Raw genomic sequence first — 12,932 nt, 5'->3', positions numbered from 1 at the left:
AACCAGGAAACCATCAGATGCAGAAGGGCAGAACGAAGTCAATGAACCAAAGCGTCCAGAGAACAATCAAACTGACCCACTATAACAATTCAAACAAAAATCGCTAGATGAATCAAATAAATAGACAACTAGCTCGGCCTCACCCGACTGATATTCACTCCAAAGACAAATTAAACTATCAATTACCGAGATCAAATAGATTTGAAAGATATATAGGAACAAGATGAGGACAAAGAAACTACACATAAATTAGTTTTAAAAAATGCCCAGAACGGAATCCACAAAGGAAGAACAAAATAAAGCCAAAGCACGCAATACAAGAGCAACCCATGATCAACCATAAATACCTAATACAAGTAAAACTCGAAAACCCACTGATACACCGACAATCTTGCCCATATTCCATACGACGGAGAGAGAGAGAGAGAGAGAGAGAGTGAGGGGGGGGGGGGGGAAGAAAGGGGCTAACGATGAAGCGCTATCTGCATGCCAAGCCTTTGCATAAACCAAACATGCTTTGATAACCAGAAAAAAAAAGCTTTAAAAACAAATAAGTAACTGATACAGAAAAAGGAAGAAGAGAGAAATTTTTTGAATTTAATTATTTTTCTGTTTAGAAGGACGAAGAAAAAGGCTAAACAGGAAAGAGCTAATATGAAGAAGAGGGGGGAGAAAACACTGATAAAAAGAGAAAAATAAAAAAAAAGGAGAGACAAGGACAGAGAGACCTTTGGGATTTGGTAAAGTAAGGAACAGTGATGTAGGGATGGATCTGAGCATGTCTCCCCAGTTGAAACTTGAACCCTTCCCCAATCACAAATCTTCTCGGCTTTGCTGCTGCGCTTAAATCTCTGTCTCTACACTTCCTTCACGCAGACAACGGCCCATTTCTCTTCCTTCTCCGGCGTCCTCACACACTAAAACAGTAAAACATTACTACAGAAACCTCATGCTACCATTAACGATCAAACCACTTTCTGGGTTTTGCTTGTGGTTCTTCTTCCTCTCCTTTTTCTTTACTCTTTCACCTCAATTAACTATGACGTATCATTAAAAACAGAGAGAGGACATGACCCTATTAGTTTATAGTTTAAGGTTTTCTGTTTTTAGGAGTTCAGGGTTTCCTAGGTTGAGATATATCTCTCATTCTCTCTTTAATCTATGAATATTGAATTTTATATTCTTCTCTCTTCCCTCTTTCTCTCTCCTTTCCTCGCTCAACCCAAAGATCCCAAAACTCTAGCATTTAACCAACAGCCGCCCTTGCAATCCTTCACTTTAACTCCTCTTTTATTAAAGAAAACGATAGATACTCATTAAATACCCTTCTTTACTTATGTAATTTCTAAACTACCCTCACATCCATTAGGACTTAAGGGGAGTTACCAGAGTTTGACTTTCCTCCTTGATAATATTGATCATTGCTTGAAAATGATAAAGTTAGATGTTGACCAGATCAGACAATCAAAAATGTTTAATCATAGTGGTGAGCCGCCAATGTTATTAGAAATGGTGGGACCGGTGGAAAGGTGAGATTATTGAGTAGGAGAAGTGGTAGTTTGGTAATTTAGGGTGAAGAGTGATAGACCAGGTTGGAAATTTGACTTGGTATGTGGTCGGGTGTTCCTTCTCTCTACTTGACAGTTGCTAGTTACTACTATTGTGTGGGAGATTAAAGGTTGGGCTGGGCTCAAAAGCTCAAAAGCTCAAAAGCTCAACACCTCAACTACCCTAAAAAGAGAGTCCAAGTAGGCAGTGGACGACAGTCAAGGTGAGCTTGACCCATCACCATCGGCCCAGAAAAGCCTGTTTTACCATTAATTACCATTAAAGGCTGTCTCTGTACCCCCCCATAAAAAAACAGTGCAAGTCTCCCAGAGTCGTTCAAGGTATTGGAATCAGCGGATACGGATCCAGGGTTTAAAAAACCGGGAATCGGATCGGTTAATCGGCTGACAACGATCCTGATTTCCATCGATCTTAATCGTTGTAGTTTGAATTGGAATCGGAACGGTGATTCCTTTGTATTTTCAGTTGAATCCATGGTTTTAGTGCATGGTATCGGAACTGGTATCGATGACTCGCAAAACCAATACGATATTGATACGGTATCGGCCTGGATTGGTTGTATCGAAAATACAAATGCCCCTGAATTTTCTTAAAAATAAGTTTTTTGACCATTTTACCCCTTGTCCATACTATGCGATTGATACAGTATCGGTATGGTATCGGTACAGTATTAGTATGGTATCGGTATCGATAACTAGCAAAACTTATATGTATCGCCCGACACGGGCAATACGATACCGATACTTAGAACCATGGTTGAATCCGACTGTTTTGTTAACCAATTCTCAATTCCATAGTCGATCCCAGTTTCTCACCCTTATATTGATAAGAAACAATTGGATCAGGCCAATTCGAATCAAAATCGACTCTGATCAATTCCCCCATTGATTATGAGTTCGAAAACTTTGTATGTATTCGTATAGGGGAGGATAAAATGGTCAATACTGATCATGATCGCTTTAGATCGGATACATTTTCCCTTGGTTTTCATTTAAAATTTTGATTTATATTATCTTTTACCCTTCATCTGCACCGATCACTCTAGAATCGGGATTGCTCTTGACCAATATCAATTCGATCAGGCCGTTCTACCAATCTGATACTGATTGTTAAGACCATGCTTGATGACCTCAAATTTCTAAACAATCCAACCTTTGGAAGTATGTGTTGAGACACAACTATACATTCTCTTGTATGTATAGTATTAGGATCGAAAGTACAATATATAATCAATTGGCTTTGATACCAGGTTATAATTGTTTGAGAACAAATTTTTTAAATTGTTCAGAAGAAGCCTCTCTCTCTCTCTCTCTCACTCATGAAATGACTTCCTTCTTATATACAAAACCTTTTTCCTTCACCTTGATGGTGCGTTCCAATATGGCGCTTTCTCATAGAACCCTCTCCCTAATAATAAAGTCGTTAAAAAGTACATACAACAATATATATCAACACTTAACTCTTAGGAAAGATACACAACAATGTATGTCAACAAACCCAATGTGACCCAACAAGGCTTTGTACGAGTCTCCCAAACTTGGGGAGAGAGAGCGAGAGATTACTAAGTTAGAGGGAGCAAGAGAGTTCAAAAAGATCAGGGGTACTAAGAGAGAAGCGAGAGATGGTGACAGAGGTAGGGAAGAGAGCAGAGAAGGAAAGGGAGAGAAGTCAAGGGAAAGAGAGGCTTAGATATGAGAGAGAGAGAGAGAGAGAGAGAGAGAGAGCGATAATGAAAACGTGTAAGAAAAAATAGTGTTGAAATTTTTTAAAAAATAGACCTCTTTTTTATTTTCTACTACGCATAATACCTCATTTTTAAAATAGTTTTTTAAAACAAAATTATTATCAAACATGTTTTTTTTTTTTTTGTAATTTTTACTATGTCTCGTGTAGTTTGGTTCAATTACAAAAAACCCTCCATTGATTAAATAATTACATGTACCTCTCCTGGACTATGGTGGGGCTTACAAATAACCCCATTATGTTAAGTTGGAACCACTAGTTGAAGCAAAAAATTCATGAATGGCCATATTACCCTTCAGTAGTGTAGCTTTAGCCTTTTATCTTTACATTACAAAACCCAAATCCATCTCTTCAATTTACCATCATTCCAACCTCATTTTTCTTCTTCTCAACTCTTCTTTGATGATTTGCATACACATCTTCATGTCATCTCCGGTGATCTGCGATGAACTCCACTCTCCAATCCGGCAATCTCAAAGCTGCGAAGCTGATCGTGACCAACTCTGACGACTCTGCAGCTTACTTTTTAGTTGTAGGGTGTTCAGCTGCAACATCGTTGGAGTTGGTCATCAGAGCATAATAAATAAAGGTCAAACAGAGGTGAAAGAGGATTTTTTGCTAGAGATTTCAATAGCTTTGACATCTAGTTTCTTCATGTCTTCTTTAGGAATAGTAACGGTAAGCACACTCTTCTTCCATAGTAGTCTTCTTTATTAAGCTCACACACAAATTTGACTTCCATCGAGCCCTAAATGATGGGCCTTGGACAATCCAAGGTCACTGGTTGTCCCTGAAACCTTGGTCGCTTAACATTGATGGTCGTTTGTATATTTTCTTCCTTATGAAAACTTGGATCCAGATTCATGGATTACCGCTAGCTTACAAAATAGAGAGGATCAGATCCACGCTTGCGGCTATAGGGTAAAAATGGTATTTATAAAATTATCATTTTAGTTGAAGATATAATAAGGGTAAAATTGTCTTTTATATCTCAAAACTAATACCTCACTAACATCGTCAACCTTCATTGGTATATATGTAATTGTTCAAACAACAGGGGGGTTTCTTATAATTGGACCAAACTACAGGAGAGGTACATGTAAATTACCCCTTTTTGAGTTTCTATACAAAAATCTCTATGTTTTTTTTTTTTCAAATTGTAATCGAATGTCTCTTTAAATTTTCAAAGTTTGTTTTGTTATCTGGTAAGTTCGAATTTGGGTGAAACTTAACATATGAGCAAGTGATCACAAGATCAACTTATCCATAAAATTTGACCCTCATCCAACATACAACATGGCTAATAATTTGGCAACTAGATAAACCTCTCTATGTGGGTTGATCAACCTTTGCCATCATATACATATATATAGGGAAGCAGTTTTCTGTCCGGGAGTGTGGCCTACGCCAGTACTCCCATGTGTCTATCTCTCTCCTCCTTAAAACAAAGGGGTAGAATTGTCTTTTCAAATAGGGAAGAGAGAGATAGACTCATGGAGTGCTGGCATAGGCCACACTCCCGGACAGAGAACTTTCTCCCATATATATATCTTATGAATTGATATCTTTTTCAGACTACTAAAGACTACTAAGTAGTTTTAACATATAGATTCCTTCCCATTCTGGTAATTCGGGAAATCCTCCCCCCATTAATTATTAAGATTGATTGGATAAACCACCCATGAATATTTTCTAATAAATAACACACCTTTTTGTGTTGCAAGGAAATTTAGTGGACAGTTAAACCCCACATTGCAAATAAAGTTTCCATGATCAAAAAAATGTATGGATATACAAGGGAGGACATGTTATTCGTTTATGATGATCCTAGATTAGTTTGACCACATGCAAGTTGTAAATCAGGTCGATTTACAATCAACTTCAAGCAAACTATTGTGCTAATGTGCGCATGCAGCCAAGGAATGACTAGGTTAGCTGATCTATGAACTCTTACATGAGAAGGTATGTAACTAAATCAAAATTTGAAAATTATAAAAGTTTTTCATCACACATGTATCTACCATCATAATTACCTGTCGTCCTACCCTCATATGCTGAAGGTTGAAAATGCCTTTTACTGTTTCAAACACTCATTGAAGTATAATGATGAGTAAAGAGATTCCTCCTTCATCATAGGTGGAAAAAAAAAAAAACCCTCAATCCTTTAATTCTTGACACATAATTAATTTAATAGAAATGAACAAGTGTCTAGTGTACTTTGTAGCCTATGGTGCATCAAAGCCCATTGTTATCAGTACGTCTTGAATTCAAGCCTCCTAGTTCACATCTTCCTATCTCTCAGAATAGAATAAAATATAATACGACCTATCAAAAAAACAAAAATCAAAACAAAGTTCTAAAGACCACGTAAACTTGATATTTTATAACCCTCACGGAAGAATCCAAAAAATTATCTTGAATCTCTTTCTCTCTTGTTTATTTTTCCTAACCCTACAAAGGTCTCTGTTAATACGAGGAAGGAATGGGATCCAGATCCTCTATTGTCGAGCTGCCCGGCAAGATCGTGCTACCCAGACACGGTGTTGAGTGCAATGACCGTCTTACCCCCGGACAAGATGTTTGGGCAGGGATAAGGCGGTTATTGCGTGCAACACCATGTCTGGACAGTTCGATCCTGCCGGACAGCTCGACAATAGAGGATCCAAATTGAAAGGAATGGGGTATAATGTTGGGAATAGGTACAACTATGACAGAATCCATCAATCCACACTACAAAGCTTTTTGTATGTATATGTGTTTGATGTAGTTATTGGCTCAAGCCAATTATCCAATACGATCATCATCAACTTGGTTTACTTCTCGGAAAACTGACAAATGTGGACTTCTTGTCTTGTGGCTTTGCCTTGTAGGTCTACTTCTCGGAAGACTGACAAATGTCGGAAAGAGGTTCAGGTTAGGCAGCATAGTTTGCAGACAAGGCCATCAGTCCAAAATCTTGAATTGTCTTTTGTTATAAGACTGAAGAGTTATTGAATGGTAGAGGGCCACAACTCACAAGAGAGAAGCTTAATAGCTAAAGTTGGTGAGATGGGCCCCTATAGTGTGAAATGTGTAGTGGTGGAGAGTCCTTTTGCAGGTATGGAGGAATCATGAAACTGAATATAACAGCTACAGAAACAGGTAGAGGAAACTGCTAACTTAATAGGTGATAAGAGCTTCAGTTGATTGTAGTTAGGCTTTGGGATTGAGAATAGATCTCATGGTCTAAAAGAGATTCTTTCTTCATCAAGGGTGAGGAGAAATTAAGTTTTTTTATTTTATGGGAAAAAGTTACTTTAAGTGTTGTGAAAATGGGAATAAGACAAGATTTTATATGAGATAATAACTTATCTATTGAAATGCTATGGTAGAAGGGTAGGGGAGTGTATCGGACTTGAGGTGTTCTAAGATGTACGTTTTGTTGTTTTTTTTTTTTTTTTTTTTTAGATGAAAATAGAAAAAACTTACTATTAAACAGTAGAGCAATTTACAAGTTTGTCATATTGGTTACATACCACTGCTTTAGCAAGTGATAGGGCACGCCGTATATACATAGTGTTTTTACATTGGAAAATAACATTAAGTGCATTATCAACTGTGAACAAAAAGTCACTAAGTAGTTCCCACGGCCACGGTTTCGTGGTTGGGAAAGGCAAAAACTCGGAAATTAGTTGGTTGGCACACCAGATTTCCTTCACCGTCACCTCTTTTTTTCTGGCACAAATTAAACCCTTTTTTTATACTAAGCAGGTCTGGTTCCAAGTCGTTCTTAGAAGTTACTTGTCCTGCGTCAAAAAACAGCATATATCCATGTAATATAATTATAAAGGCCCAACTTGTTGTATTCAGTTCAGAACTATTGTATCCTGCACATATTAACACAGGGAAATCAAGTATAGGAAAAGAATTAGAATTTTGGGATTGGTAATCATTCAGGGATGAGGGGAGTGCAAAATGGGGGAGGGGGATGGTAGGGGGGGATAAATTCAAATATGCAATCCACTTATTCACAACATTTAGAACCCAGTGAGGGTGGGGTTTGGCTGAAGAAGTAATCAGCCGATTTTTGACAGTCCAAATAAAATAACAAGTTATGATAAAAACACTAAAGAACCAGACTAATGTCTGGTGTCCTAGATCATAGTTGAAAAGGAAATCGGTACACATGTCCATTAGACTCTGGTACTGTAGACGTTCCGTTCTCAAGCCTAAAGGTCCAGCAGCCCAGATGTGTTTATCCCAATCGCAAGACAAAAAGAGATGCCATGAAGACTCGATACATTTGCCACAAAAGACACAGGAGGATTCGATCTAGATCCATTTCGAAAGAGTAGCCTTGAAGGGAAGTCTTGCATTTAGCAAACGCCAGAAAAAAACTTTAAACTTTGGGTGGAGTGTGAGTTTCCAAAAGAAATTCCACCAGGATTTAATCAAAGGGTCGAACATGATAGCATTAGAATTAATCTCTCTAGCAGCCAGTTTTGTGGTGAGGCCGCCATTTTTGGATTTAATGCACCACCAACAATCAGTTGAGTCAGAAATATTAAGCAATCAAATATTAGAATACACAGAGTGAGGCACAAAATGAACCAAAAGATCTTGATTCCAGTTAGAATTGTCAATAAATTCAGCAACTTTGGTAGATAAATTTGCGGGGGTTAGGGGTACAAGGGAAGCACGAGAGAGTACCTGTGGGACTGAAGGTAGCCATTTTTCAGTCCAGAAAAAAGTAGATTTACCATTCCCAACTTTCCTGATAATCATGTTGTCAAGCATTGGAACCATACATAGAATGTTGTTCCAGGTCTAGGATCCCGTTTGTAGTCTGGTTTTGGGGTCAAAGAATGATAACTTAGGGAAATATTTAGCTTTGAGAATCTTGGCCCACAAAGATGACTCTTCGGTAAGTAACCGCCATCCCAACTCGGCTAGAAGGGCCTTGGCCCTTCGGAATCCAAGCCCTCCCCAGTACTTGGGTGTACAACATTTGTTCCAGGAGATTAAAGCAGTTTTCTTAGGACAGTCTGTTCCACCTCCCAGCCAAAATTGCTGGCAGATAGAATCAATGTCTTTGCATGTTTTCTGGGGAACAGAAAACACTGCATCAGGTAGGCAGGGGTGGATGCCAAAATCGATTGGATCAAGACACGTCGTCCTGCGAAGGAAAGAAGATTGGCATTCCAAAGCGACAACTTCCGTTGTATGCGTGAAACAATACCTCCTAATTCCTTCACCTTAGATCTGCAATGAAACAAATTAGTTCCCAAATACATAGAATCTTTGGGCATCTCCTTAATACCCAGGGTCCAACAAAGGGAATTCTTTGTCTCTTTTGGCACATTCCTACTAAAATGGATACCACTTTTCTGGAGATTAATTTCCTGTCCAGACAAGTCAAAAAAAAGATCAAGAATAGCTTTGATTGTCAGAATATCTTCAGTTGTGGCACGACAAAAGATGAAAATATCATCCGCAAAAGGGAGATGTGAGATTTCAGGTGCCCCCCTGGCAATTTTAACACCACGAAACAAATTAAGATCTCTATAAGTAGAGAAGAGTCTTGAGAGTACTTCCATTACTACCAGGAAGAGGTATGGGCTAAGAGGGCATCCCTGTCTAATGCCTCTGGTAGGGAAGAAATGATTAAACGGACTTCCATCCAATTTAATGGAGAAGGAGGGTGTAGCAATCAATGCCCAAATCAAAGCCCCCCACTTCTCCCCAAATCCCAGGAATTTGAAAATAGATCGAATCAAACTCCATTCCATCCCGTCATAGGCTTTTGACATATCAATTTTGATTGCCACATAACCCGTTTTGCCCCTAGTTTTTTTTAAAAAAATGGAAGATTTCTTGAGCAATGATAATATTATCAATGATTTGTCTACCAGGGACAAAAGCATCCTGAAAGGGAGAGATAAAGGATTGTAAAGTACCTTTGAGTCTGTTGGTGAGGATCTTCGCAAGAATCTTGTAGGTTACATTACACAGACTAATAGGCCTGAACTCCCCCACAGTAGAAGCAGATTCTGATTTAGGAATCAAACAAATAAGGGTATGGTTAAGACCCGGGGGTAGTAACCCAGACTCAAAAAACTGCAGCACTAAATTAAACAAGACCTGGTGAACAACATCCCAATATTTTTGGAAAAAAATAGTTTGATACCCATCAAAGCCTGATGCCTTCCAAGGTCCAAGAGAGAAAACCACCTTCCGAACTTCATCAATAGAAGGGAGAAAACAAAGAGAATTAGTATCATCATAAAGGAAAATGGGTTGAAAGCTGAGACGTACCACTTGACACTCTTCTAAAGTCAGTATTTGTTCCCTTTAGTGCAATTGGGTTTGAATGCAAAATTAACTCCAAGATAAAACAGTTTATGATTTCTTGCAGCAAACGTGCATCCGTCTGATACACACCCTTTTGAGTATGTTAGAGTTGTGCTTAGGCTACACGAAAATGCAATGCAATCATTAAGACATCGTATTGATTTTACAAGAAAATGGGCAAGTACATGTGCATCATAACAATATGTAATAAGATATAAATAAGGAGAAGAGGGAGAGGGAGAACATAGCATGAATTTGTGCATTAGCCTTTGATGGCACTCACTCCCTCTATTTATAGAGGAGTATGTACCCCTTCAAGTAGGTGTGCAAGTTTGGTCCTATCGGCCCGAACCTGCCCTGAGCCCGAACAGGGCCTGGGCTGAGATACTTGGCCCTGAAGGCGGGTCAGGACTGGAAATTTTTGACATTGAGTCAGGGTCGGGTCAGGCCAAGGTTGAGGCCTCGGACTGAGCCCGACCCGACCCATCCCAATCCTATTTTAAGTTATACTATAAAATATATATTGATATACCATATATACTATAAGCTTTAAATGTCACACATATTTTGTTATTAATATATTATACATGAAGATAATAAGTAATAGTACATTTTAGGGTTGATGTTCTCTGTGCCGTAGCGCAGCCTACGCCCAAACACATGGGCCTGCCATTCAGGGGGGTAGGGTAGTTATTTCGCCCACCCCATGTGTTTGGGTGCAGCCTGTGCCCCCAGCATAGAAAACATTCTCCCTATATTTTATTATAGTGTTATTTTATGTAAAATATATTGATAATTTTCTCCTCGACCTAGCCCAACTCAGTCTGGTCCATGCATCTCTCCCTTCCCCCATTCCATGATAATGGCCAATTAGGGTCAGCCCGACCCGACCCTAAGGGGGGTCAAGGTTGGATTTTCCAGGCCCTAAGTCAGGGTCAAACTGGGCCTGGGCCCAACTAATGGGACTCAGGGTTGAGCTAGGGTTTTAAAAAGTCCAGCCTAACCCGACCCTATTGCAACCTGACCTTCAAGGCGCCCCCATGGAATGAGTGTGTCCACTTGTTCCTACAATTGGATTACAAGATTCCAACCCAAGGGCTAAGATGTAAGTATCCCTTGAAGGTACACCATGGTATAGTTGTAACTTTTGGTTCTAACGAATTGGATGAAAAGATTTCAATATGCGTGCTATGAATGCACTTGTGCAAATGGATATGTCTCTATAAAGACTAAGAGACTAGTCATTACTTAAAAACTTGGTTAATTCAATCTAAAAGATTAAGACGTGACCAAACCTAAAACCAGCCTAACCTCTCCCCCCCCCCCCCGCAAAAAAAAAAAAAAAAAAAACCAGACCAACTTTAAATCCGTAAATGACATATTAAATACACCACACAAAGGCTTGTCACTACCCAGATCCCCTAAAACAGTCTCTCCTCCAAAGGGCTTACACCCCCATAGAACCATATCTTATGTATATGCCACTATCCTTTCTCTTCCACTCTTAATGTGGGAGTAAGCATTCCACACAAAAATGTATTGCCCAAAAACAAAACACATGAAGACAATAATGCAAGCTTGTGGGAGGAAAACCAAAATTTTAAAAACAAGCTGAAAACATTTAAAATTCATTTATATTTAATACAATACTAAGGCGTACACGATGCCCCCTCACAATGAAATATTGTAATGTTTTTATAAAAAAAAATAATAACTTAAAAATTTCATGTGAGAAGGTATACAGTACCGTGCCTCCTCACAATGAAATATTATATTGTTTTTCTAAAAAGAAAAATAATAATTAAAAAAAATCATATTGGCTCTTGTCAATATATTTTCAACTTCTCTCACCCCGCCTTCAGTCTTGATCGATACCGATACAAATCACCCTATAGCAATTTTGATCGGATGAATTTACCCTTTGTTTTCATTTATAAATGCGTTTTTATCTTTTTGCCCTTGATCCATAACGACCCACCGATATGGGATCGCCTCAAAATCAGGATCGCCAATGACTGATACCCATTCAATCTGGGTGTTTTTGCCGATCCACTGCTGATCCCTAAAACCATGCCACCCACCACCTAAACCCTAAAAAAATCTAATCTTTTCTATTAGTTTTCCAGTTTGATGCTATTATGAATTATAATTTAATAAAAAGGAAAAAGAACACGTACCAGTCTCTCTTCATTAAAAATGTGAATCCCCTTGTACGACACAACCTGACTCACCAAATGCATTCCTTTGCAAATTTTCTTCCTCTCCTGTCCGTTGCTTGGATAGGACCGTGCTGTCCCCTCACATGGGGATGTGAAATGACAACTTAACCTCACTCGGCCAGTGTGTTCAGGCAGGGGGCTAGGTCGTCATTTTGCACCCCCATGTGAGAGGACAACACGGTCTTATCCGAGCAGCGGACAGGAGAGGATAACGATTCATTCTTTCATTGTTTTCTATTGATTTGGCGTATAAGATGCCAATATAAGCTAACAATATGTAAAAGAAATGAAAAATTTTCATGTATCTCCCCTGAGGTATCATGTAATTATAAAAACACCCATCAGTTTTGGAAAATTATGTGTGCCCCTTACTTTTGTAAAAAATTAACAAATGCACCCATTCTGTTAAATCGGGATTAACAAAAGTTAGAATTAAAGGATAAATTGACCAAATTGCCCTTAGGTTTGAAAAAAGAGGAAAAAAAACCCAACTGTTGATAGCTGATCCGGACTCTTGACGAGGCTGCGCAAAAGAACTGTTACATGGAACAACCGGACTGCACTGCCTGGCAACCGGAGCAGACATCCTCAATATCTTTGGTGTAAGTTGATTCTTCATCCAATAAGAGCATTAGAAAGGAGTAAAGGGCAAATAAGATGGGATGCCAGGGACCCTAGGTTCCATAATTCATTTTGAGATTTAACTTCACAAAATATGGTTTTTGAGTAACTTTGATCTCCTGTGAATTCTGTCAACCAAAATTAAACAATTTGAATGAACTCTTAGATCTCATGTGAATTCTGATAACCTACATTAACCAATTTGACTGATTCATCCGCATTGACCATGGGGAATTCAGTTGATATGCCCTTTGATATCCTCTCAGAACTCTAAATTATCATCTCCAAGAGTATTTCAGTATCACACCCCATCTTGGATGAGCTGCTACCACATCTATGCAAAGTAGAAATTGACTGGTCTGCATCCCAAACATGTCTGAACCTTTACAACATTGACACGAAGTAGGGCGATCAGAGCACTGGAGTCACCCGAGATGCTATCCTCTTAGA

The sequence above is a fragment of the Telopea speciosissima genome, chromosome 3 (assembly GCF_018873765.1).
Source record: "Telopea speciosissima isolate NSW1024214 ecotype Mountain lineage chromosome 3, Tspe_v1, whole genome shotgun sequence".
Taxonomy (NCBI): Eukaryota; Viridiplantae; Streptophyta; class Magnoliopsida; order Proteales; family Proteaceae; genus Telopea; species Telopea speciosissima.
The sequence above is the reverse complement of the archived record's forward strand: the minus strand, read 5'-3'. Positions refer to the sequence as shown.